The 26,608-nt window shown below is 38.1% G+C and overlaps 1 long non-coding RNA gene across 4 annotated transcripts in view; it reads right to left on the bottom strand.

Annotated features, from left to right (window-relative positions):
* Positions 1-9,089: 9,089 nt before the first annotated feature.
* The window catches only part of LOC132663839 (uncharacterized), a 121,047-nt gene continuing 103,528 nt past the window's right edge, over positions 9,090-26,608 (bottom strand). For 3 of the 4 annotated variants that reach the window (XR_014136016.1, XR_014136018.1, XR_014136017.1), the window contains 3 exons: positions 24,796-24,951; positions 17,176-17,327; positions 9,090-9,312 (listed from right to left, as the gene is read on the bottom strand). This is a non-coding gene — a long non-coding RNA (uncharacterized LOC132663839). The remainder of the gene's footprint in view (positions 9,313-17,175; positions 17,328-24,795; positions 24,952-26,608) is intronic. The other variant, XR_013551587.2, reaches the window with a different exon arrangement.

Raw genomic sequence — 26,608 nt, 5'->3', positions numbered from 1 at the left:
TTAATCTTATAGACAAAGCTGGAAAAAAAAAAAGCAGAAGTGGAAGGAAGGAAAAAGTTCCCCAAACTATTTCTGGTAATCCCCATGGGAGGTTTGACTTCTCCACCGAGATTTGTCCAATCCTACTTATTTTTACTTGGTTACAACTTAGCACCTGCTTCTCCCCATACCTTAGCAGTATGGAAGTTAAAATTTTAGTTTGTCATAAATGTTAAAACACAAGGTTCTGTGTTTTAATATTAACACTTATTATATGCTGGTCTACACTTTTGTCGGGGAGACAGGCACCTTGGTCAAAGTTGGAGATCAATAAAAATATAAGTTATTACCAATCTGGAAAGGGCAAGGCCTCTTAGAAATTTTGGGATACACAAGGTAAAGCCGCCCATGGGCAAAGGAAAGTGATGTGGTGGGTAAACCAAGGTCTCCATAACCCTCTGGGATTACAAGAGTAATGTTTGCACATGGATAAATGTTAAAACATTCCCTCACTTTAGAGAAAAATTGAAAGCACAGGCAAAATGCTTGAGCTTCTTAAAAAAAAAACAGAACATATATCAAGTCTCATAGTCCAATTTCAGAGTACAAAGTCAATCTCTGTCTAAAATGAAAGTACTCAGGAGAGAGGGATCTCTTTGTGGATTGCTCAAGGTCTTTGTTATTTTTTCACTTGTCTCCACTAACCTTTTTGACACTTAATGCTTATCATCCATACTACACATAGGATAAAGTGCAATTTTCTCAGTTACTATAAGATTTTCAATATCAATGCAGAGGTTGAAATGAAGACACAAAAATCAGACTTTAGAGTTGTACAGAAATTCATTTTATGTAAGAAATTATTTGTTAGTATATTCTTTCCTTTAAAATTGTTTACTTATCGAATTTTCAACACCTATACCCCTTCTTACACTCAGCTATGGAACTTGCTTCTTGTTCTATTGAGAAAATGGAGGAAATCAAAAAGAACCTCCACAAGCATGCACCACCACATCCACAAACATATACATACCTGTTCCTGAACCTGTTCTTCCTTACATCCCATTTTTTTTTATGAACTTTCGGTATATAATCTCTCCATTTGTTCACTCGAGACCACTCCCTCTCTGTTAAACAAGAATATTATACCAGCAATTGTCCCTTTCCAGAATCATCACTTTCCCCTCTTTACTGGAAAATTCCAATTTGTTCATATAAAGAGATTTATTGTAAGGGATCGGCTCACATGATTATGGAGACTGGGGAGTCCCAAGACCTGTACTTGAGAGCCAATGATAGAAGTTCCCATCTAATTCTGGGTCCAAACACAGAGGGAGAATGATGTCCAGGCTTAAACATACCAAGGTAGGAAAGAGAATGAATTCTCCCTCACACAGCCTTTTCTTTTTCTAGTCAGGTCTTCAGTGGATTGAATGAGGCCCTCCCACATTGGGGAGAAGAATCTGCTTTACTCAATCTGCAGATTCAAATGTTAATCTCCTCTCAGAAACATCTTCACAGACATACCCAAAATAATGTTTAATCAAACATCTGGGCACCCCATGGCCCAATCAAGTTGATACATGAATTAACCATCACAATCTCCCACCTGAAAAAAATAACACAAGCTCTCCCTTGACTTCTACATTCTTTCCGACTACAAATCCCTTTCACTCTCATTTATAGCAAAATTTCTTTAAAGATTTGCAGATACCCACCATGTCTAATCTTTCTCCTCCCATTGTCCTCTGAAGCTTGTTCATTCAGCAGTCCAATATAAGATCGTAATCTCTCCATCAACCCCCTTATTCTGCTTAATTTATCTCCGTAGAAATTATCACCATCTGACATAATTACCTGGGATTTTCTGCCCCACCCCAAATTATAGAGGTGCTCATAAATATATTACAACACACCGTTATTTTAAAGCACATGGTAGGTGCTCAATGTTTCAAATGAATAAATGACTGAAAATTACAATCCTCAAACAAGCACTCATTACCTGTAGTTTTACTCTTAAAATAAGCCAAATAAGAATACAATGATGCTATATAAGTTCAAAAAAGACAGGTATCTGATCTCCCTAATAGTGCCTGGGGCAGACAGACCTTTTTAAGTTTATTTATTTTGAGAGAGATAATGTGAGCAGGGAAAGGTCAGAGAGAGAGGGAGAGAGAGAGAGAGAGAGAGAGAGAGAGAGAGAATTCCAAGCAGGCTCCACACTGTCAGTGTGGAGTCCAGCATGGGGCTCAGACCCACAAACCGTGAGACCATGATCTGAGCCAGAACCAAGAGACGGACACTTAACTAACTGAGCCACCCAGGCACTCCTGGAGCAGGTAGACCTTTGAAACAATTCCAACTCATCCAGAAATTCCAGGGATCATTAAGATCCATAAAAAGAAGCAAATTTTCACCTCTCTGAAGTCAAAGCATGGGAGAAAACATACCAGACCTGAGACAGAAGACCTGTGTAAGAACCCGAGACTTGTTACTACCTAGCTATGGGGCTTCATCGAGTTTATTTCATCTTTCTGAGCATTGTTTCTCTTCTACAGGAGAGTGTTAATATCTTGACAATTGTTTTACCCATTTTCCAATTCTTTGGGAATTTTTTTTACACCTCCTCTTCTTCCTCAATTCTCCAACAATCTGTCTCCATGCAGTGTCCCCATACAATGACTTGACTTCAAACACCATAGAAAGCATAGATGCAGAGGAACCATCTCACCCTCTTGCCACCTCATTCACAACTTGCAGAGGTATCCACCTACCTGCCTCCCATCTGTCTGTTCCTGAGTCCAACTGGCACATGTGAGCTTTTAATCTCATTTCCTCTTGCCTTCTTATGGGCTTTATGTCTAGTCTTATTTTCCCTCTCTATATCACCAGTTCAGCACTTTCTTTTCAATTATCTGCATCAGCATGCCAGTCTTTTCTTACCCTTCTCATCTTAAACAACAAAGCAAAACAAAACAATAATAATGCAACAATAGCCACAACAGTGACAATGAGAAACCTTCCATTGTATAAATATATCACAATTCATTTCATTATCCCGTATCAATGAATATTTTAGCTATTTCCAGATTTTATTTCTTCGTTTGAATATTTTTTTTTATTTTTAAATCCACTGTAGATGTTTTAGCCATGTCTTCTGATACACAGGCATAAGAGTTTCTCTAGATCACATATTTACTAGTGATATAAACTGGGACCTAGATGGTACACATCTTCAGTTCTACTAGATAACACCAAATTGTCTTCCTATGTAATTGCACCAGTTTGCATTCCACAAACAGCATAAATTGTTCCATGTCCCAACCAAAGCTTGTTATTACCAGATGTTTTTATGTTTGCCCATCTTCTGGGTATCAAATGGTTACCTAAGTAACCAAACGATTGTAATCGGTATTTCCATAATTATCAAGGAGATTGAGTAACTTCTAGGTGATAGATGGTTTACATTTTCTCTCTGTGAAATACGCCTGTTCAAGTCTTTGGCCCTTTTTTCCTGTGAAATTCTTTGTCTTTTTCTTATTGATCATCTTAAGAGCTCTCTAAATATTCAGGAGACTCATCATCTGTTGGTTACATGTGTTACAGATATACACTCCCAGTCTGTGGTTTGTCTCTTTCTTTTCTCTATGATAACTTTTGATGAAAAATGTTTAATGAAACGTACTGAAGTCCATTAATATTTTGCATTATGGAATGTGTACTTGTATCCTATCTTAGACTTAATAAGGAATGGTGTTTAAAGTGTATGGTTTTCAGAGTTATCGTGCTGGCCTGGGTCCTGGCTCCACGTCTCATCAGCTGTACAACCCTGGGTACTTAGCCTTATATGCTTCAGTGGCTCCATCTGTAAAGTAGGGATAATCTTACAGGATTGTTGTGAGGATTCAATGTATTAATATCTTTAACTTATTGTAACTGCATTTAACATTTTAAGTACTTAATAAGCATTGGCTATTTTCATAAAAGAAATTCTTTCTTACTCCCAGCTCATAATATATTCTCTTATATTTTCTTCTAAAAGATTTAAAGTTTAAATTTCAGAATTAAATCTTTAACCCACATAAATTTTATATTTTTTGTAGAGCATGAGATGTGGGCCCACAAAAATACATGAACCACTTCACAGATTTGCATAACACCTTTGCTCAAGGATAAGAGCTCATTTTCTTCGCTTTGTTCCAATTTTAACACATCTAGTGGTGATCTTGTAACATTTGGTGCATCAGCCTCTTACTCATTAACTTACTTATCTGGGCATCCACAACTCACCAGCAATTAAACTTCCTCCCTCTTCATTGACCACCTCTCCTCAGTTGTCTCACAGACCACAGCTCCTCTAAGTTGATCTCAAAAGGTTAAATTGCTTTAGGGGGTTTCTGGGTAGCTCAGCTGGTTAAGCATCTGATTTCTGCTCAGGTCATGATGTCGCAGTTCACAAGTTCAAATCCCATGTCAGGCTCTGTGCTGACAGCTCAGAGCTGGAGTCTGCTTCAGATTCAGATTCTGTCTCCCTCTCTCTCTCTCCCTCCCCCACTTGTGCTCTGTCTCTGTCTCTCTCACATATAAATTAGCATTAAAAAAATTTTTAATGTTAAATTGCTTTAGAATTGAATCCTATTCCCTCTTTTCTCTCTATACTCTGGTGCCTGGAAACTGAGGCCAGATTACTTACAAATTCTGACTTTTTCATCTGACTATGTATATAACTGAGCAAATATTTAACTTCTCTTTGTCTCTGTTCCCCATCAGTAAAATTGATATAAGAACATCTCTTACCTTGTCAGATTGCTGTGAGTATTAAATAAAGATGTTAATGCATACATCACTTACAACAGTATCTGGTATTTAGTAGGTGCTGAATAAATACTAGCTATTATTTTCTACAGGATTTCAGTTGATCCTATGATTTTAAAAGTCACCTAATTGCTGATAATTTCAAAATGCTTGCATTTAGCCCTGAAATCTCCCTAAACTCAAGACTTACATAGCCAACTGCTTATTTGGCTGTTTCATTTTTTAGATGTGCAAGAGGAATTTTAACTTCACTTTAACTTAGCATGACCCAAGCATAACTATCAACTCAATCCAAGTCTTCCTGCTCAGAGAAAATGACACCACCACTCATCCATTTGTGCTAGTCAAAACCCACCACCCCTTCCCACATCCAACCCCATAAGTCCAGTTTTAATACCCTCAAAAAGGTATCCCACATCTGATCATCACTCCCTAACTCCAGTTAGCAACTTCTTCTCTCACCTGGACCACCATCACAAAGGCTCCCTCTTACCACATTCTTGACCCTATTATGCGTTTTTTTTTCCACTCTGAAGTGAAATTAAGTCAACCCAATTCAATATTACTCCAATCACTACCGCTTAGTTTCCTTAAAAGCATCCTGTGGCTCCCCACAGCAAACACAATAAAATTCTAAATCCTTCCCACAGAGTGGAGGGTCCTAGATGATCTGGCCCCTGCTTACTTCTCCAAGTTCCTCTTCCGCCATTCGCTCATGGTTACTGTGCTCCAACCACATGCCTTCTTTCTGGATCTTAAATATGTAAACTCATTCTCATCTCAGGGCATTTGCACTTTAAGCTTGGAATGACTTAATCCCAGGTCTTCACCTGGCAGCCTCCTCATCATTCAGGTCCCAACTCAAAAGGTCACCTCATCAGAGATGCCTTCCTTGATGACCCCAGTGAAAATTTTCTTATCTCCAATGGATTATCATTTTATTTGGTTCATTGTACTTATTGGTAATTAAATTTTTATAATTTCTGCGCTGTGTCTGTCTCCTTCTAGTTGAAGTAAGTTCTTTGAGGACAGCAGCATTATGTCATTTTCATACTCCCTAGAACAGTGCCTGACACACACACAATCAGTTCTCAATACCTAATTATTAGCTGACTCCCAGATATTGTTCTAAGACCTTAATATGCAGCACTTCATTTCATTCCCCATAGGAAACATATAACTCTCATTTTATAGGTAACAAAACCCAGGCTCAAAGTGGCAAAAATGAAATTCACGGGCCACCTAGGTGGCTCTGTCAGTTAAGCATCCAACTTCGGCTCAGGTCATGATCTTGCAGTTTGTGAGTGTGAGCCCCACGTCGGGCTCTGCACTGGTGGTGCAGAGCCTGCTTGGGATTCTCTCTCTCCTTCTCTCTCTGCCCCTCCCCCACTTGCACACGCGCTCTCTCTCTCGCTCTCTCTCTCTCAAAATAAATAAATAAACTTCAAAATTTTTTAAATGAAATTCAAAATTATCTCTTGTTTGCCATGTTATGCCCTATTGCTTAGTACATTGCTGAATGTTAAATAAATATTTGTTTAAAGGAGAGGTGTATAAAAACATCAAAGGAAACAATTCAAAGGAAAGTTAAATTTAAAAAGAGAAGAAAGAAAGAAAAAAGCTAAAGAGTGCCTTTTTTAGTCTCCCACTCCATCAAATGAACTTTAGAAGGCCAGAACTGGGTTTCAGAATTCACACCCAAATAAGACCTATAGGAAAAGTCGGTGTTGCTACTTCCTGTGAAGTGCCTTGGGATACAATGGTTGTGAAAAACGCTATAAAAATGTAAAGTTGTTCTTCACACTTTTACTTAGTGCTATTGTCTATGTTCATCAAGTTGCAGCATACACAAGACCACAAAGCCTTAATAATTCAAGTTTAGAGAAGTATAAATAAGATTTGTCAGAGAAAAAGAAAGGAGACTTTCAGAAAAGCAAAATTCAAAGATCCCATCTGTTGTGTCCTGTGCATTCATACATCAGAAATCCACTGGGGCGCCTGGGTGGCGCAGTCGGTTAAGCGTCCGACTTCGGCCAGGTCACGATCTCGCGGTCCGTGAGTTCGAGCCCCGCGTCGGGCTCTGGGCTGATGGCTCGGAGCCTGGAGCCTGTTTCCGACTCTGTGTCTCCCTCTCTCTCTGCCCCTCCCCCGTTCATGCTCTGTCTCTCTCTGTCCCAAAAATAAATTAAAAAAAAAAAAAAAAAAAAAAGAAAAGAAATCCACAAGGTATCTGGTCCCTACGGCAGGAGGGGACTTATTTTTGTCCAGGACCTGCTCCCACCAGGAACACAAACAACCCAGGTAGGAGCTGCTGTCTTGTGAGGTCCAGGAAAAGGAGGTCCCCCAAAGTACACAGAGAGGACATTGCTGCCCTGAAGGACAGAGGTCTGGCCATCTTACAGGAGGCTTCATTTTATTTTTATAAGTTTTAAATGCTTTTTTAATAAAGTTACAAAAATGTTTTAAAATTTCATAAATTGTAACATGGGAAATCAATTTCCTAAACCACTAGTTCTGGAGTTCTAAGCCTAGAAGGCTACTAAACCCTTTAGGAAATGGAATTGAGTTTGTTGATTCTCTCAACTGCCTTCAGTGTGATTGGTTTCCACGATACAGGGTAATTCAGTCCTTGGGTCTGTGGCTGTTAATTGAGCCAGGAATAAGGAAAGACAGGCTCGGGTAGGGGAATCAAGAAGAGGCAAAACGGGGTATTCCCTCAGATCCCTTTACTGTTTCTGTGCACTCTCCCCAAATTTGATGGTGGTTTTATCTCCAACTTGACCACACATGTGACTTTTCTTCCCTGGGCCGCCCTCAGGCTACTGGAGCTTCATAAATGCCTGGGAGTTTATATGCCACCCTTTCCCAAATACCAGAACAACACTCACCAAGGGTAGAAAATGAGCAGCTGAGGAAAGCACTGTTCCATGCCTCAGGCTGGGATAAACCCTGAGGCGTGCCTTCCTTTCCAGTGGCCCTTATGGGATCAGGCTGAAGTCACTTTCTGTGAGTGAATTCTTGCCTTAATTTGTATCCTTGCTTTCCTTCTTCCCTGCTCTGCCTGCTTTCCTCAATCCCTTATTGGTTTCTCCATAATATATCATTTGCATTTGAATCTTTATATTAGAGTCTGCTCCTGGGAAACCCAGCCTATGAAAATAAACTACCTCAATGGTTTCTGTTGGGAACTAAATGAAAGATTATTATACCCAGGAATGGTACTGACCACATAACAGGCCTTTGATAAATGGCAACTACTATCTGTTCTTTAAGAAGGGAGCTGAAAGTCTTTTTACCTTTGCAGCCTTTTATAGATCTAATTTGGAGCCCACCTGATGAAATACACCTGATAAATACAGTTCTTGTCCAGGCAAAGTAATGGTTTCTGTTCCTTTCTGAGCAGGCCCCCTGTTGTAGATAACATTCTCCTTCCCTCTCCTGCCTACAAAAAAAAAAAAAAAAAAAAAAAAAAAATATATATATATATATATATATATATATATATATATATAAATTAAAAATAAATAAATAAATAGCTGCGTGAAAGGAGTGAAATAAATTTAGAAGATAAATACCACTGGCTTTGGAGCCGTGTTTATCTGAATTTTTAATTTATATCTGCCACTTACTAGCTTAGCTATTTGATCACAGGTACATTGCTTAACCTCTCTAAGTCTTGTGTTCCTCATCTGTAAAAGAGAGGGAAAAAAATCCCACCAATTTTGCTGAGTTGTGAAGATTACACAATGTTTATTGAATCAGAGACAACTCAGTGTGTTAGTTAAGAGCAAGGATGCTGAAGTAAGACTGCCTGGGCTCCAAGCTCTGCTTCTTGCTTATTGTATTAGTCAAGGTTCTCCAGAGAAACCAAACCCACAGGAGCTAGCCAGATAGTTGATAGATGGATAGATAGATGATAGATAGATAGATAGATAGATAGATAGATAATTATGAGCAGTTGGCTCACACAACTATGGAGGCTGAGAAGGTCTGGTCTGGACTGGTCTTATACACAATAGTATAAGCTCTGATCTGATTCTGAGTCTGAAAGCAGAAGACTATCGTCACAGCTTGAAGACAGGCAGAGGAAGAATTCTTTCTTACTCAGCTTTCTATTCAGGCTTTCAACAAATTAGTAAGGTCCACCCTTGGCATATAGTAAGTACTCAGTAAATGTTAGTAAAATGCCTCTCTGGCAAAGAGTAAAAATCCAGAAAATATTCCATCCTTACTCCTTGGAAGTAGAGAATGAACACGGCAACTATAAATTTGAAAACTACTCCCTTACAGACATCTTGAAGAGAATGATAACCAGAATTTTTATTTTTTTGACTATGGAACAAGAATGGCAGGTTTCATCTTAAAGCAGCACATGATACTTGGTTTAGAGACATAGAATTCCAGGCTGTAAGTATCAGTAGATGTTGAAATGGACTGAGAAGGTGGTGGAGTCTCCTGTTTTTGGAGGTCTTGAAGAAATAACATCATGTGTCTGGAATAGCTTGGGTCTGGTTTTTCCTAAAGGTAAGAAAAAGAGGGAAATTACAACCTCCCCCCATGTTTCCTCTGTTAATTTCATCTCTTCAGTTTTCAGAGATTATAAGCAAAAATATTAGAATTCCCTTTTCCTAACCATGATTTTCTTTCTCTGTGGGATTAATATTTTTTGAAATAAGTCAGGAAATGTCTTTTTTATTTTTTAATCAGAGGGTTACCCTGCCTACCACCACGAATAGAGCAAACAACACTTCAGGTTATTGTCCCAGTGCTTGCCATCACAGACACCTCCTACAGGTGCTGCATTCTCTGTAACACGGGTGGTTCTTCAGGGACTTTGTATTTGTTTTGTGTTGTTGCAAACCACTGTCCGGATCTCTATTCTGAGATGTCTGCAAATGCCCTTATGTCATGTGTACTTTGATGTGCTATACTGGTGCAATTTAAAGATTTTTTTTAATCATAAAATAGGATTGTTGCAAGGATGTTAAAACAGGCTTTCAAATTAGAAGGGGCTCCCACTAGCAAATATGGAATAATTTGAACATCAAAGTAAATAATGACTCTAACAAATTATAAACCACTGAATAAAATAGGAAATCATAAATCTATAATTAACTTACAGTCCTAATCCTTAAAACAACTTTTTAAGATATTAGTATGCCCAGGGGCACCTGGGTGGCTCAGTTGGTTAATGTTCCAACTTTGGCTCAGGTTATGATCTTGTGGTTCATGAGATCTAGCCCCACATCGGGCTCCTCACTAAAAGTGTGGAGCCTGCTTGGATTCTCTCTCTTGCCCTCTCTGTCTGCCCCTACCCCACTTGCCCATGTGTGCTCTCTAACTCTCAAAATAAGTAAATAAAAACTTTTTAAAAAAGATATTAGTATGTGTGGTAACTGAGCTCAGAACATTGAAGTTATTTTTCCAAGCTCAAACAGTTGCCAAGTGATAGTCTTTTTTTTCCCTTCTGTTTTTTAGAAACATTTCAAACTTACAGGAAAATTATAAGTATGGTGCATAATTATAAGTACAAAAAAACTCTTTTCTTCCTGAACTATTGAGAACTGTTGACCTATGTCCCATCACAGTCAAATGCTTTAAAACAGGGACATTTTCACACAAAACCACAATAAAACCATCAGTATCAGTGGCCCCATTAGGCAAGTAGAAAGAAGCACCTGCGCATAATAGACATTCCATTAATATTTACAAATTTCACCTGAACAAAAGATAGGTAAAATGTAAACATATCCATTCCCAAGTTTAGGTATAATGAGTGAATATCTTAAGAACAATGACTTTTACAAAACATCTTGCAAAGACTTGTTCACTCATTTATGGGAATATATATAAATAGGAAACATATGCAGTAAATCTGCATATAGATATTTCTTTTTTTCTTTTTCTTTTTTTTTATGTTGAGACAGCACAGGCACACACACAAGCAGAGGAGGTACAGCAAAAGAGGGAGAGAGAGAATCCCAAGCAGGTTCCATGTGCAGCACAGAGCCCGACTTGGGGCTTGATCTCATCACTGTGAGATCATGACCTGAGCTGAAATCAAGAATCCTACACTTAACTGACTGAGCCACCCAGGAACTTCTGCATATAAATATTTCATTCATTAAACCTCCAAATTAATGTCTAATTTCACACATATAAAGATGCAGAAGTAAAGATATGACAATAATGAAAGATACTGCCATTTATCTTATGGACTATTATACACATATAGATACACATATAATATCATCTAAATATAAGCAATTATAAATTGTGACTATATTTTTGTCTAAATTAAATAGAGGATAAAATACCTTAACATTCCTGGACATTTAACAGATCTGTCCACATTTATAAATTGACCAACATCTTACATTTCTTAAGGTACCAACACTTTCATTTTGTCTGTCTGGGTTTTATTGTTGTCAAATGTATGAAGACATTTTGTAATAATAAGTGAAGACTTCAATCTATAGAAAACAGTAAACCATTAAAAAATTTCCACCCAATTGTACAACTGCCAATTAAACTTTGGTAATATTTCAGAGAGGCAGAAACAGTTACATAATTCCATGCTCATGAAAATTCCTACTGGGCATGAGCAAAAGCAATTTTTCAGGCACTTATAACCTCATTATTCTTTAATATTTAAATTTATATTCAGTGAATTTTCTGCATCCAAGTGTCAGCTTCATTCATGTCAATATGCTGGATGCTACTTCATTTCAAACAGAACGGGGTTCCTGACCGATATTCAACAAAATCCTATACAGCATTTGTCTGATTACTTGTTTCTTACACAAGCTTAAAAAAAAAAAAAAAAAACCTACCTTAGTTTCCATTCTTAGACATCACACATTCTGAACTCCCACAAAATCCAAAGTACACATGCACATACCACACAGAGTGAAGGGAAGGAGGGAGAGGAGGTGGGAGCGAGAAAGTCAGAATTGTGATGCCCAAAGGGTGGCTGAGAATGGAAAGCCATAAACACCTTTACAGTGAGAAACATAGATCCCACCCTAGATCGTTTCTCAGAGGATCCTCAAAATCCACCATGTGGAAAGTCATATATGGAGTCAATTTCAAACCCTTGGAACAGGTCGGAGAATAGATGACAAGCATGAAAGGAAGGAGAAATGTACCAGAAAACAAAGAAAAATCCTGTAAGCGCAATTAATTTACTAGGAGAGATGAACAAAAAAGTCAGCACAATCTGCAAAACAAATCTTCAGAAATAAATTCTAAGTCAAAATCAGAAGAAATCTATATAAATTCCTCTGATCTAAGAAGTGTGGATTGCACCTTAAAAGTCGCAAACCTCTCTCAAATACCTATTTATGTATGTGTGTTTTAATTCCTCCTTTATTTCCAACAATTTTCATTATTTGGGGGCAGACTGGTCTAGAGCAGTATTGTCCTTAAATATAATTTAAGCTGCACTTATAATTTTTTAAAGTTTTTTTTTAATGTTTATTTCGGGAGAGAAAGCACAAATAGGGGAGGGGCTGAGAGAGGGGGACTCAGGATCCAAAGTGTGCTCTGTGCCAACAGCAGCGAGCCCAATGAGGGGCTCAAACCCATGAACCGCAAGACCATGTCCTGAGCTAAAAGTTGGTTGCTCCACTGACTGAGCTACCCAGGTGCCCTTGCATGTATAATTTTAAATTTCTATTAAATACATTTGAAAGAAAGCAAAAGAAACTAGTGACATTAATTTTAATAATGTATTTTATTTAACCCAATATATCCAAAATAATACCATTTCAGCATATAACATAAAATTGAGATATCTTATATTTTTTATCATTATTACTATCACTTCAAAATCCAGTATGTGTTATACACTTAAAGTCAGCACATTTCAATTTCACAGTAGTCCTATTGGCCAAAAAGATCATATGGATTTTTGATGTCAAGGGCCTGCTTTTTCTTAAAGACTATTTTTTCAAGCAGTTTTAGGTTTACAACAAAACTGAGAGGAAGGTACAGCGATTTCTCATTAACTCTGCCCCCACACATGCATAGCCTCCCCATTATCAACATCACTCAACAAAATAGTACAATTTTTTACCAAAGATAGCCCTATATCAGTACATCATAGTCACTCAAAGTCCATGGCTAACCTTAGGGTTCATTCTTGGCATTGTACATTCCACGAGTATAAACAAAAGTATAATGACACATATCCACCATTATAATATACAGAGTATTTTCACTACCCTAAAAATCCTCTGTGCTCTGCAAATTCATCTCCCTCCACCCCGAAACTCCTGCCAACACTAATGTTTTTACTGTCTTCATAGCTTTGCCTTTCCTAAAATGTCCTAGTTGGAATTATTGTGTATAGTCTCTTCAGATTGACTTCTTTCACTTAATAATTTGTATTTAAGTTTCCTCCATGTCTTTTCATGGCTTAATAACTCATTTCTTTTCAGCACTGAATACTATCCCATTGTCTGGATATATCAGTTTATTTCCGCATTCAATTACTGGAGGACATCTTGGTTGCTTCTAAGATTTGTCAATTATGAATAAAGCTGCCATAAACGCTTGCACGCAGATTTTTGTGTAGACGCAAGTTTTCAACTCCTTTGGGCAAACACCAAGGAAAACAATTGCTGGATCATATAGTAAGAATATGTCTTCTTTTTCTAAGAAACGGTCCAACTGTCTTCCCAAGAGGCTGTTCCCTTTTGTATTTCTACCAGCAATAAATGAGAGTTCCTGTTGCTGTACATCCTCATCAGCATTTCGTGTCAGTGTTCTTAATTTTGGCCATCTTAATAGGTGTCTAGTGGTATCTCATTGTTGTCTTAATTCCCATTTCTCTTAAGTATATGATGTTGAGCACCTTTTCATGTACTTATTTGCCATCTGTGTCTCTTTTTTTTTTTTTTTAATTTTTTTTAACGTTTATTTATTTTTGAGACAGAGAGAGACAGAGCATGAACAGGGGAGGGTCAGAGAGATGGAGACACAGAATCTGAAACAGGCTCCAGGCTCTGTGCTGACAGCTCAGGGGCTCGAACTCATGGACCGCGAGATCATGACCTGAGCCGAAGTCGGCCGCTTAACTGACTGAGCCACCCAGGCGCCCCATGTGTCTCTTTTTTGATGAGGTGTCTGTTAAGGTGTCTTGGGCCAATTTTTAAATCAGGTTGTTTATTTTCTTACCACTGAGTTTTAAAAGCTCTTTGTATATTTTGGGTAACAGTCTTTTATCAGATGTGTCTTTTGCAAATATTTTTCCCAAAAACTATTTTGCAAATAATTTGTCTTCTGCGTCTCTTAATATTGTCTTTTGCAGAGCAGAAGTTTGTGATGTTAGTAAAGCCCAGCTTGTTAACTGTTTCTTTCATGGATCACATCTTCAGTGTTACATCTAAAAAGGCATCACCATACCCACATCACCTAGATTTTCTTCTGTGTTATCTACTAGGAGTTTTATAGTTTTGCAGGTTTAATCCTTTATAAAGTGGTAGAATTAATTATGATTACCAATCAAGTATCCACATGTCTCTACAAAGAAAGACATATAAGCAAATAGGAGTTTATTTCATTACCTTTTTTCAGAATTTAGACATCAATTTTTTTCTTCACTGTTCTCATCTAAACATGATGCAAGGATTGATGTATAAATGATTAAGTGAGTGAATGAAGGAATATCAGAAACATTAATTTTTTTCACAACAGGCCAAGATTTTCTGTTTCATAGTTCTTCATGCAGTAGCCTGGAGTTTGGTGCATTATTTGCAATTATCTCGTTTCCAGTCATTGAGACATCGTCCTTTTTTTTTCCTTTTTCTATGATTATAGTTGCTAACCTACGTGGTCATACTCTAAGGTTTTATTTTCTTGCTGTAATCTATTGTAAATCTCTTTCTCTCTCTTTTCCTCTCATTTTTTCTCTGACCCTACTGTAACCACCCCACCAGTGTAAACACTTAAGTAAATTGGATTCCCAGTATGGCAAACAGTCTATTTTTTAATAAAGTGGTATAATAAAATTTTACTATTATAATTTATTATTTTTAATATATCCTAGAAGTTAAATTAAGCCATTTTAAATAAATAGATCCATAAATAGATCCATGGGAAAGTTTCAAGACAAATCCATCTTATAGCAAATGCCGATTTTTAATAAACTGGGGTAATAAGCCCATGAAGAAGAACCAATCAAGTAGCAGAAATGCAGTATATAATGCAAATTTAGGCACTTGTACTAATAGTAATGTACATTATAATAATTTAATTTTGTATTTTGAAAGAAACAATGATTATTATAGGTAAAAGAATCTACATTTTCTAGGTATCTACCTATGATGTAGGTACCATAATACTATAGCATTAACTTATATAGAACTTAAAATCTATAAGATAGGGCCCCTATTATTTTGTAGGTATGTTCAAGCCACATTAAACATGTGATCTTTAAAATTCATTTAGCAAGGTCCTTAGACCACAACTCAACCCTAAATGTTTTGGAAACCTCAGAAAATTACTATTTAAAAGTTAGTTGTGGTGGAGGGGGGGGGCACGTGGGTGGCTCAGTCAGTTAAGCATCTGACTCTTGATTTGGACCCAGGTCATGATCTCATGGGCTCATGAGTTTGAGCCCCACACTGAGCTCTGCACTGAAAGCTCAGAGCATACTTGGGATTCATTCTCTCTCTCTCTCTCTCTCTCTCTCTCTCTCTCAATAAATAAATAAATAAATAAATAAATAAATAAATAAATAAAACAAACAAACAAAGTCACTGGGGTTATCTATACATCAACATAGAAGAGACCTCAACTCTTCTTTGTGGAAGGAAACAGAAACCCTTTGTTGTAGTTATGGCATGGGGGAGAACCTCTTGAATGAGCCATAATTCTGCAAATGTAAAACCATCACACACATATTTTCTTTAGGGAAAAATATAAAATATTCACTGCCATGAATTCTATTTGGCAATGTGAATTGCCCTGCATAAACTGTGTTTCTGCAAGCTGTATTCCTGGATGGTGTGTAGATTAAAAAAATACTATTGCTCATTGGAATTGTATATGTTCTTAAGTAGCTCAAATAGGAAGTATGAAGCTGAAATAGAGAGAACTATGGAAAAAGAATACAGATATGGATTTGCCCTCAAGCTACTATTCATTGACTTAAAAAAAGTATTTGATCAGATTCAACCTGATGTTGATGATGATGATGTTGATAGAACTGATGTTCTATACATGATGTCATTTAGAGGGAATAATCCAAATGCACTAATATTGTTATTTTATTCAGGCCATTAAGTAAGACTACATCCATTTTGGTTAAGACAGACTTTCTTCAATGTGATTTGATATTGGGGTGCCTGGGTGGTTCAGTCGGTTAAGCAACTGACTCTTGATGTCAACTCAGGTCATGATCTCACGGTTCATGGGGATCAAGCCCCATGTCACGCTCTGCACAGTGCAGAGCCTCCTTGGGATTCTCTCTCATTCTCTCTCTCTCTCTGCCCCTACTCTGCTCATGTGCGTTCTCTCTCTCTCTCTCTCCTTCTCAAAATAAATAAATAAGCTTTAAAAATGTGATTTTATATTACTATTGTCAGTCAACCTGGAAAGAGGAAAATTCTAGGGACAAAAAATGGAGATTGGGAAACACCTCAGGCTGGGATGAGAATGAAGTATTTTCATCTCTCTGGGCCTTGGCATACCTGGTTCTTGGACACAGAACAGCCACTCTCAAGGGCATTCTCTTTGGAGAAGGTAAACTGACCCTTACTACCTACCTGGGAGCCAGTCGACTTATAAGCATCAAAATGCTCATCAGACCGTCCTTGAAAATTCTCCTGTGAACTGCAAGAGTAGCTATGTTCAAGAATACTTTTAAATTCATACCATCACGGCTTCCTTCCACCAGATCCAAAACTTTGTTAAAAATTGTAGCATGACCTTGCTCTGTGGATGTTCATTTTATGCTTGGAACGTGGTCCCAAAGGGACTAGTCCCTCACGGAGCACCTCTCAGAGCAGCCGCCAGCAGTGTTCTGTGTGTTGAGTAGCACTTTCGAGAGTATGTGCAGGAGCAGAGGCACTCCACCACGCTAATAGGTCTTATTTAAATTTGTTTCCTTCTCTGAGGGTACTCAAGCCTTCCCAGCAAGACCAGAACACTTCCTTAAAGACTGGCACTGCCTCTCCCCTCAGAGACTATTTCACATCTTTTCTCTCCGCAAACCCTCCAAAACCCCTCTTCCTCCCTGCTCACTCTTAAATAATAACCTTCCCTTGTACTCCACTGAGATAATAGAATAATCAGATGGAATTGTCTTCAGTTTCCCCCAAAATGAACGTGCAGTCACTGCTTTCTCTTCCCCTACCATGAAAGACCAATCCTTACCTATCAAATGCCAGCAGAGCACCTGTGTTCTATAGACATCCTCTCTTGGCTTCTCAAAGATTTCACTGTGGCAAAGATTCCCCCTCTCTCCAAGACCATCAATTATTCTTCTCCAAGGATTATTAACATTGAAAAGTATACAGGTTCTGGATCTGCCATTTGGAAAAAATAAACAAACAAACAAAAAAAGTTTTTTTCTGGGCCTTTCATGTTCTGCCAAAGAGTGTCTCCTTTCTTTACTTCATTCAATAGCCAAATGTCTGGAAATACGTATCTATATCCATTTTTTCAGGTCCTATCTTATCTTCACCTCACTTCAACTGGGTTTTCACTCTTTATGTCAATGACTCAATGAACTAGCTCCTCAGGATCTTGTCAGTGATCTCCATGCTGCCAAATTTTGTAATCCCTTCTCTGTCTCCTCTCGCTGCACTTCTTAGCCGTACATTCCAAAACACTCTTACCTTTTTAAAAGCCTTTTTTTGTCTTGAGTCCAGAACATCATACATTATTCCATTTTCCCCCAGCTTCGTTAATTCTCTTTCTCAATATTCTTTACTTTCTTCTCTTCTTTAGCTGACTTCTAAATGTTAGCGTACTCTAGGGATTGATCCTATGTCCCATTCATATTCCCCAATAATTCATCCACATCCATTGCTTTAAATACTATATATATTTTCATGCCTCTCAAATTTAAATCTCCCATCCTCTCTAAACCCTAGATTTCAGGCTGTATATCTAACTACTTGACATCTTCAATAGTAAGACTAGTACCAGCTTATGAAAAACAGAACTCATGCTCTGCATCATACCCGCAAGCCACTGCCAGAAAAAAATCTTTTAATGTTTAATTTTGAGAGAGAGAGAGAAAATCTGAACCAGGCTCCAGGCTGTCAGCACAGAGCCCAACGTGGGGCTCAGGCCCACAAACTATGAGATCATCACCTGAGCCAAAGTCAGACGCTTAACCCACTGAGCCACCCAGCCGACCCCTCCTATCTGAACTACAATCATAGCCAAAATATTTTCCCTATTTCCACACTTGTACTCATATTCTTACACATCCAGCAGCCAGAAGTTTTTTGGTTTTTTTTTTAACGTAATTTTTTTAAGTAAATTAGATCATGTGGTTTATCTGCTTAAAACATATCAATCAGTATCTTCCAGTCATTCTAATTGCCCTTTGATGTCCTGCAGGGACATACATAATCAGGCCCCTGCGCAATTATCAGACTCACCTTGTACTACCTTACCCTTTCTCACTGTTTCAGTTATACTCCCTGTGATTTATAATAAGAAACATATATTTAGTCTTCATCCCTCATTTCTGGCACAAAGCTCCTAGAACCCTTATAAACAATGAGAATGACAAAGAGTGTCTTTTGTTATGTTAATGAGGTGCCCTTTGGAAAGTCCCTAGGTCATCTAAGGATTGGGGCTGGCCCTAGAGGAACCAACCACATGATTAGAGGGTTGGACCCTTTAGTCCCACCCACCTGACTTCCCTGGAAAGGGGGAAGGGGCTGGAGACTGAATAAATCACCAACGACCAATGATTTAATCAACACTGCCTAAAAAATGAAGTCTCCATAAAAAAAAACAAAAGGGCAGAGTTCAGAGAACTTCCTCACTGGTGAACACATGGAGATTGGGAAGAGTTGTGTGCAAGGAGAGGGCGTGGAAGCTCCGTGCCCTTTCCCTATACCTTGCCCTATATATCTCTTCACATGTAGGTTGACTCATGTCCTTTGATATCCTTCATTATAAACTAGTAATCTAGTGAGTAAACTGGTTTCCTGAGTTCTGTAACCTGTTCTAGCAATTAATGAAACCAAAGGAAGGGGTCATGGGAAGCTCTGATTTATAGCCAGTCAGTCAGAAGCACAGGTAGCAACCTGGCATCTGAAGTGCAAGTTCAGGGTGGGATAGTATCAAGTGTTATGGGACTAAACCCTTACCCTGTGGAATATGATGCTCTCTCCTGGGTAGATAGTGTCAGAATTGAGTTGAATTGCAAGACACCCACCTGGTGTTGATGAAGCACTTGGTGGTGTGGGAAGAAACCCACATGTCAGAATTGATGACCAGAATCATACTCCTCTTCCCTCAGTTGCTCTAACTCCGTGGCTCTTTCTCAAAACTGCCTTTGTAGATTCTTCAATCTGGAATGTCCTTCCTCTACTTCTGATCTTCACTTAGTAGGCTCCATCTCACCATCTAGGTTTTAGCTCAAATGTCAACTACCTATCATCTCTAATGTTGTTCCTTTATAACAGCTTGCTAGTCAATTTCTAGAGGATTTCTCTGCTTTATTTCTTTCAGAGTATCCTTATCTATAATTATTTATCTATTTGATCTGACTCCCTCACTCCTCACCTGCGACAATCTGTAAGTTTCTTTTTTTTTTAAGTTTATTTACTTTGAGAGAGAGAGAGAGAGAGAAAGAAAGAGAGGGAGCATGTGTGCATGGGGAAGGCACAGAGGAGAGAGAATCCCAAGAGACAGCTTGGGCTCTGTGCTGACAGCCGAGTCCAAAGCAGGTCTCAAACTCTCAAACCTGGGGAGATCATGACCTGAGCCAAAATCAAGAGTCAGACACTTAACCAACTGAGCCACCCAGATGCTCCACATAATCTATAAGTTTCACGAAAACAAGGACCTTGTCTGTCCTATTCAGCAATAACCCATGTGCTAGAAAAGCTCCTCGCACAAAATAGGTATCAATAAAAATAGTTGTTATATAAATGAATATCTTGGGAGCTTGTCAAAAAAGGACAGAATGAAAAACGTGAATAAATCTGTTCTTAGCCCATGTAAAAGAGAACCTGGTGTCATTTCCAGAAATAATTAGAGCATGCTTTAAGGGGATCTATCATGTCAGCGTTAACTCCACCATCATAACATGGATATGAAAGGAAATGGACCTCATTTTATATTCACAGACAGCGAAAGCCTGGCTATACCAGTTATATTTGCAACAATTCAGGCAGGTAGATGTTATTATCTCTACTTTAAAATAGCAATATGAGGCCCAGAGAGATATAATAATTTGCCCAAATCCACATAGCAATTAAATGGTAAAGCTGGGATTCCGACCTCTGTGTGTTTGATTTGAAGGTCTATGTCCTTCCTTGTATTCTAGAAATAATAAACTGCTGAGCATAATGGTGAAGCATTTTCTTTTCTGAAAACACTTATTGCTATTCATGAGCCCAAAGGGAGTTAAAAATGTGAATATAGGAGTTGGTCCAGAGGGTTAAGAGGAGGAGGAAAAGAAGAAACTGTGTATATAAAAAATGCAGCTGATGGGTGTCTTTTCAAATACTATGGTGTCTCAATAGGGCCTGTTGAATCACATATACACATAATCAGTGTAATTCCAGGAGCAAGCCCGCTTGGCTCAGCAGTTTTAATATACAGATCAATTTTGCATTACCTCCTTCTGGCTGTGAGTGCTCATAGAGGGAGGTCATAAAACATTTATTGGGCCAAGGATGCAAATTGAGCAAAGAGTGAATCTTCAATCTGTGGACAGGCTCTTGAAAGAGACTTGTCAGATAAGTCTGTGATGAGCATTTGCTCTGCCCTACACCCTATGAAATTTTTATTTTCATTTCCTCTAAAGAATTCACCTCTTAGGGGGTAGGAAATTATATACATACACACATATACATATATATATGACTATAGCAGAATAAATCTTGTGCCACTTGTATCTTAAAAATAACAATGCATGTGACAAAGACTGTTTGAAAACTAAATCTGGAATATTATGGCAGAATTATGACAGTCTCCAACTATATCCTATGGGTAAAACAGCAATTGGAGAATTCAAGAAAAAGCATAGAATAAGTATTTACTTCTACCATGAACTAGGACTCTGGGCCAAAATCTACACTGTGGCACAATATACAGATAACCAGTTAGTTAATCACTGCTATAGGGGATTTCAAGGTCTGCATTGGAACCCAGAGAAGTGAAGAGACCAGGATAATTTCCACACTTGCTGTGTTAACTCCCAGGGTGGCATGGCTTGTTGCTGCCAATCTTAATCTATATTAACCATTTCTTCTAACTCAGCTAATGAGAAATGAATGATGTTCACCATAATTGGTCATCGTGGCACAAAAAGGCGAGAAAATGAGCAATACCAAAGAAAACAGGGGGGTGTTTAATAAATTGGGCTGGTCTAGTTCAACCCTCGAAAACCCTGTGAATATATAAGGTTTTACTTCTGGTGCATAATCTGAGGCTTTCTTCCATGAGGTTTCACCTCTGGTTCCAGTTGGAAGCGATTGCATCCTTTTCTAATCTCCCTGAGAATTTAAATCTGTAACATTCTTCAGAACGAACTGGGGCTAACTTGTACCATTGTTTTTCTTTATAGGATAATACACTGGGTTAAAAAGGGATAGAGTATGTCTTACATTGGTTTTATTTGCCTAATGGCTGGTAAAAGTGCTACAGAGAGCAAAAACTTAATCAACATTTGTTAGTGAAGGTGATAATTTGTGTTTATATTTGTCATAAGGACAAACTTATGACAATGGTCATATTGCCATAGCTAGACATCTCCTGCCATGCCAGATAAAATGTAGTATAAATTGGAGGAAGAGAAATAGTTGAAAAGAAAAACTGCTAGGTTATACATATGTAAGGTCACCATCAGCCAGGTCATAAGCTTCTTGAGGGCGAGAACAGTCTTCTTTATTCAGTATCCTCAGTAATTACTACAGTGTCTAGTCCACAGCTAGCTAGCTGTTCAATATTTATTTGCCTAATAAATGTCACCCTGCCAGCTCAAATATACACATACACACACACACACACACACACACACACACACACACACACAAACATACAGTATCTTCAGAACATTTACGAGATAGATTTTACATTTAAAGAAGGTACAGTAATCATACAAGATTTTCTATGACCACTAACCCAAATCCCCTTGGGCACTTTAATAGTTTTCTATGTTTTTAAGTTCATCCTGGTTTCACTTCATTCTGCTTTCTCCAAAAATCCAAATGATTTTTATTTTTATCCTATTTGTAAACCTTCCTTAGCCCCTACTGCTCTCCCAGGCACTGTAGTTTTGCCTGAAGTCAGCATTATTCCCATGAAGCCCCAGGGCAGGGGGAGCCACATGAACAGAGGCCTTTGGTGCTCCCTCCAGCAGCACATATACTAAAATTGGAGCAGAGGCCTTTGCCTGCTCTTTCTCAGCAAAAGGTTTCACTAAAAGAAGACTCAGGTTACCCTAATCTGTCCTCTTACTTTGGAGTTCTAAAAACGCAAAGAACTACTGTGTGAAAAAACAATGTTTGTCCCTAATGGCACCCATTTCAAGTCGTTTAATCAGGACACACCTAGAAAATAATGTAATTAATTGTCAACCAAGCAACTCACCACCCCAAATTACCTAGAAAGGATCAGAGCTTAATCCAAAATATAACAGGCAACACTCTCCTATATATCCCCTGTGCTTTTGGCAAAAAAAATACCTCCTTAAGAATCACGGAACTAGTGAAATCCAAATAAAGACTGAGTTTAGTTAATAGGAATATACCAATGGTGGTTCCTCAGTTGTGACAGATGTACTATTATAAGATGTTAACAACAGGGAAAACTGGGCAAAGAGTATGAGAAGTCTATACTGTCTTTTGCAGTTTTTAGGATATCAAAGTATTAAAAAAAAAAAAAAAACCTTTAAACACTTTTTTTAACGAAGTCATAGAATACAGAGAGGAAGTTTATCAGACAACTAGATCCCTCCCAAAGTTTTCCTAAGAAACAAAGTTCCTATGGGAAAGGTCCAAGCCCTGTTCACAGTTTTAGACCAAACAAAGCTATAACTGAAGGCTTGGCTGAGAAAGGATAGCCATGGTGGTGGACAGATTCAGGAAGACAACACAGCATTCTAAGGGACAGACACTGAGACATGAGGAATGAGATTCATCAGGCCTTGTAGGATCTTGAGTGGAAGCCACGTAAAATTGTACTTGAACTTAAACCAACCCATCTTCCTTTCCTCTCTGCAGACTATTTATCCCTTTAACAGGACAGAGACATAACACAGAGACAATCCTATTCAAGAGAGCTGAGTAATAAAATTAAATCAACTGCATTGTATCCTGTAAAAGAAACATCTCCAAGAAGAAAAGCTTTTTTTAACAGGTTAAAAGATGGGGCGCCTGGGTGGCGCAGTCAGTTAAGCGTCCGACTTCAGCCAGGTCACGATCTCACGGTCCGTGAGTTCGAGCCCCGCGTCAGGCTCTGGGCTGATGGCTCGGAGCCTGGAGCCTGTTTCCGATTCTGTGTCTCCCTCTCTCTCTGCCCCTCCCCCATTCATGCTCTGTCTCTCTCTGTCCCAAAAATAAATAAAAAACGTTGAAAAAAATTAAAAAAAAAAAAAATATTTAACAGGTTAAAAGATGAATAATGGTAATCCTAGGGACAGTGGAGAGCAATGGTGAAAATGGATGACCCACACCTCAGAAAGATAAGAGTGTGAGGGTGAATCAAAATTACAGATGTGAGAGGGACGCCTGGATGGCTCAATTTGTCCAGCGTCCAACTCTTGATTTCAGCTCAAGTCGTAATCCTAGGGTTATGGGATCCAGCCCCACACTGAGCTCCAGGCTGAGTGCGGAGCCTGCTTAAGAGTATCCCTATCTCTCTATCTATCTATCTATCTACTATCTATCCATTATCTCCCCCCACTGCCCTCTCCCCTGCTCATGCTCTTTCTCTCTTTCTCTCTCTCTCTCTCTCAAAAATAAACATTAATATTTTTTAATTAAAAAAAAAAGAATTATAGGTGTGAGAGAAATCCGAGGCAGGCAAACTGGTCCTGGAAGAGTGGGAGTTACAGGGAATGATACGCAGGGCCTGTGCACTGTGCAAAGAACAAAAGAGCATGGCAGCTCCAGAGGATGAGAGTAACCATCAGTCTTGGTGAGAAGCTGCTCAAGTGACCATACCTGGGATCTTACAGTTTTGTGGGGTCTTGAGGATGTTTGGGTATATTGAAAGTGTTGGAATTTCACCAAAGCATCATTAGTTAGAAGTCATAGCACTTAGGAATGAAACTAATGGGCATGTTTCCTCAACTTCAGATGAAATTTACACTTCAATTTACATTATGTAAATATAATGCTCTTTCAATTTACATTATATATCTGGACAAAGCCAGACCATGGCAAACAGCATTGCCTAACAGTCTAAGAGAATCTGAAATCTTTATAGACCTGATGGAGCCCAAGTTGGGCTATAATGGAAGGAGAATGTCGCTAATTATGTCTTTTATTTCTCATTAATTACAGAAATACTTTCAGTCATAGTAAGTCTATAATAACAGAAGTATTGGATCCACTGAGGTTAGGCTGAGCTTTCCATGAATTTGACTTCAGGGATAAAAGAAAGTCCAGACGGACACATAAGCGGTGGAATTTTCCCCCAAGTGAGATGCAGGGAGGATGGCATCCTATTTGAGGATGCCCCATCCAACCATATAAAGGCTAAAACTTGAAATGAAATATTGAATCTAATTTTCCTTTCAGAAGTCAAGACATTACAAATTGTTAAACAATAAAGTACATTTTAAAAGACACTTACATGTTTGTTCTCCTAAACAATCTGAGGTCTGCTATCCTAGGCTAAGACTTAAGCCTTTTCCAAAATGCTGTTCAAATCCACAAATTAGAATCTGCCATCAGGAGAATCTTTTATTCTTCTTTAAGGAAAAAGGAAGGATCAACACTCACCCTATCCCTATGATAAGCCAAAAGTTTTTACATTATTTTTATTCTGTAATTAACAAAGAAGTACCTTTTAAAAATTTAATACAGAACCATATAAAATAGAGTAAACTTTTTTTTTATTCTCACTCTCCGGCATTTGCCACTGTTAACACAACTCAGTGGCTATGTTGCCAGGCATTTTTCATGTGAATAAAATCGTAAAAATAAACATGTTTTTACAAAGATGAGATTATACTCTACATTCTACTTTGCAATCTGCTTTGACACTTAAAACTTTCTTCACATACAGAATCTTTCTGACTACGCTATGACACAGATAACATTATACCTATTTCAAGAATGGGTAAGCATGCCTCAAGAACATTGTGTATTCTACCCAAGTTCACACAAGCAGTAAATAGGATTCAAGCACAAATCTATTGTTTCTCTAAGGCAAGCTGCATGGAATAGAATTGGTATATGTTTAGATATCTTAACCATCATTGTATAGGTCAGGCATAGACAAACTCTTCCTCCAAATGGGCAGATAGTAAATATTTTGCACTTTGTGGAGCACATAAGGTCTCTTTCATATTCTTTGCATTTTTGAATTTGTTTGTTTGGTTTTTGGTTTACAGCCCTCTAAAAATGTAAAAAACCATCTTAACTTAGGAAGCCATGCAAAAACAAGTTCAGATGATGGAGATTGGTCCGAGTGGCTGTAGTTTATTAATCCCTGATACAGTTTCAATTGCACAATTTAACAATATGGGCTTTTAAAATGCCAAAATTTGCTTCTTTGCCACTGAATGTATCTTTCCTTTTGGCCAGACATATACATTCTTAAAATACAAATCAAGCTTTGGAAAGTTTGAGATCACTGACTCCATCCTTGTACATGCCACTCATCATGACATCATCCATCAAGCAGTAAGTGACAAGGCTTCACACAACCCGTTCAGGTCAAACTGAAATGGAGATTTGGTTTTCCTGAAATGGACACTTTGGGAAAACAAAGAGACAAAAGTATAAATCTCTCAGACAGAAGTATCAGTAGAAGCCTACTTCAAAATGTTTGTATTTTGCTTCCTTTTGTTAGTTGCCAAGAATTTGCCATCATCAGAACTGAATTCTTTATTTTGAGACACTAATGAGCAAGCCACTGAAAGACTGGCTGCCATTTTTTATTACAACAAGGTCTCATTGCTTCATATCGTCAAGACACAACTCCTCCATGCCTCATCCTCCTCCTCTGAGTAGAAGAAGAAAAATAATTTGGTGTGACATTTATCTCTGTGAAAAAGCGGCAGGGTATATCAGAAAAAAATAGGATCTTTGGAGGCAGACTTAAATTTGAATATCAGTGTCTTTATTTACCATTACGTGATATTTGGCAAGTTACTCAAACTCTCTGGGCCTCAGCAACCTTATCTCTAAACTACAAGGTTGTTAAAAGAATGAAGATTGTAGCTACATATTTAATTTTAATAGAACAATATTATTTTAATTGTTATAAGACAATAATACTGCCAAAAAAATACTGCAGATAAAAATGGCAAAATCATCCTAGAGAAGCAATCCATAGCTGGCCCATGAAACACAAAATCCAGTGTATTCTTTTTTTATCATAAAAACTCATCAGCATAATAGTTTTTATAATTCTATTAAAACTCCCAGGGAGCAAGAGG

The sequence above is a fragment of the Panthera onca genome, chromosome D4, assembly GCF_046562875.1.
Source record: "Panthera onca isolate mPanOnc1 chromosome D4, mPanOnc1 haplotype 2, whole genome shotgun sequence".
In the NCBI taxonomy this organism is placed as follows: domain Eukaryota; kingdom Metazoa; phylum Chordata; class Mammalia; order Carnivora; family Felidae; genus Panthera; species Panthera onca.
The sequence above is the reverse complement of the archived record's forward strand: the minus strand, read 5'-3'. Positions and strand labels throughout refer to the sequence as shown.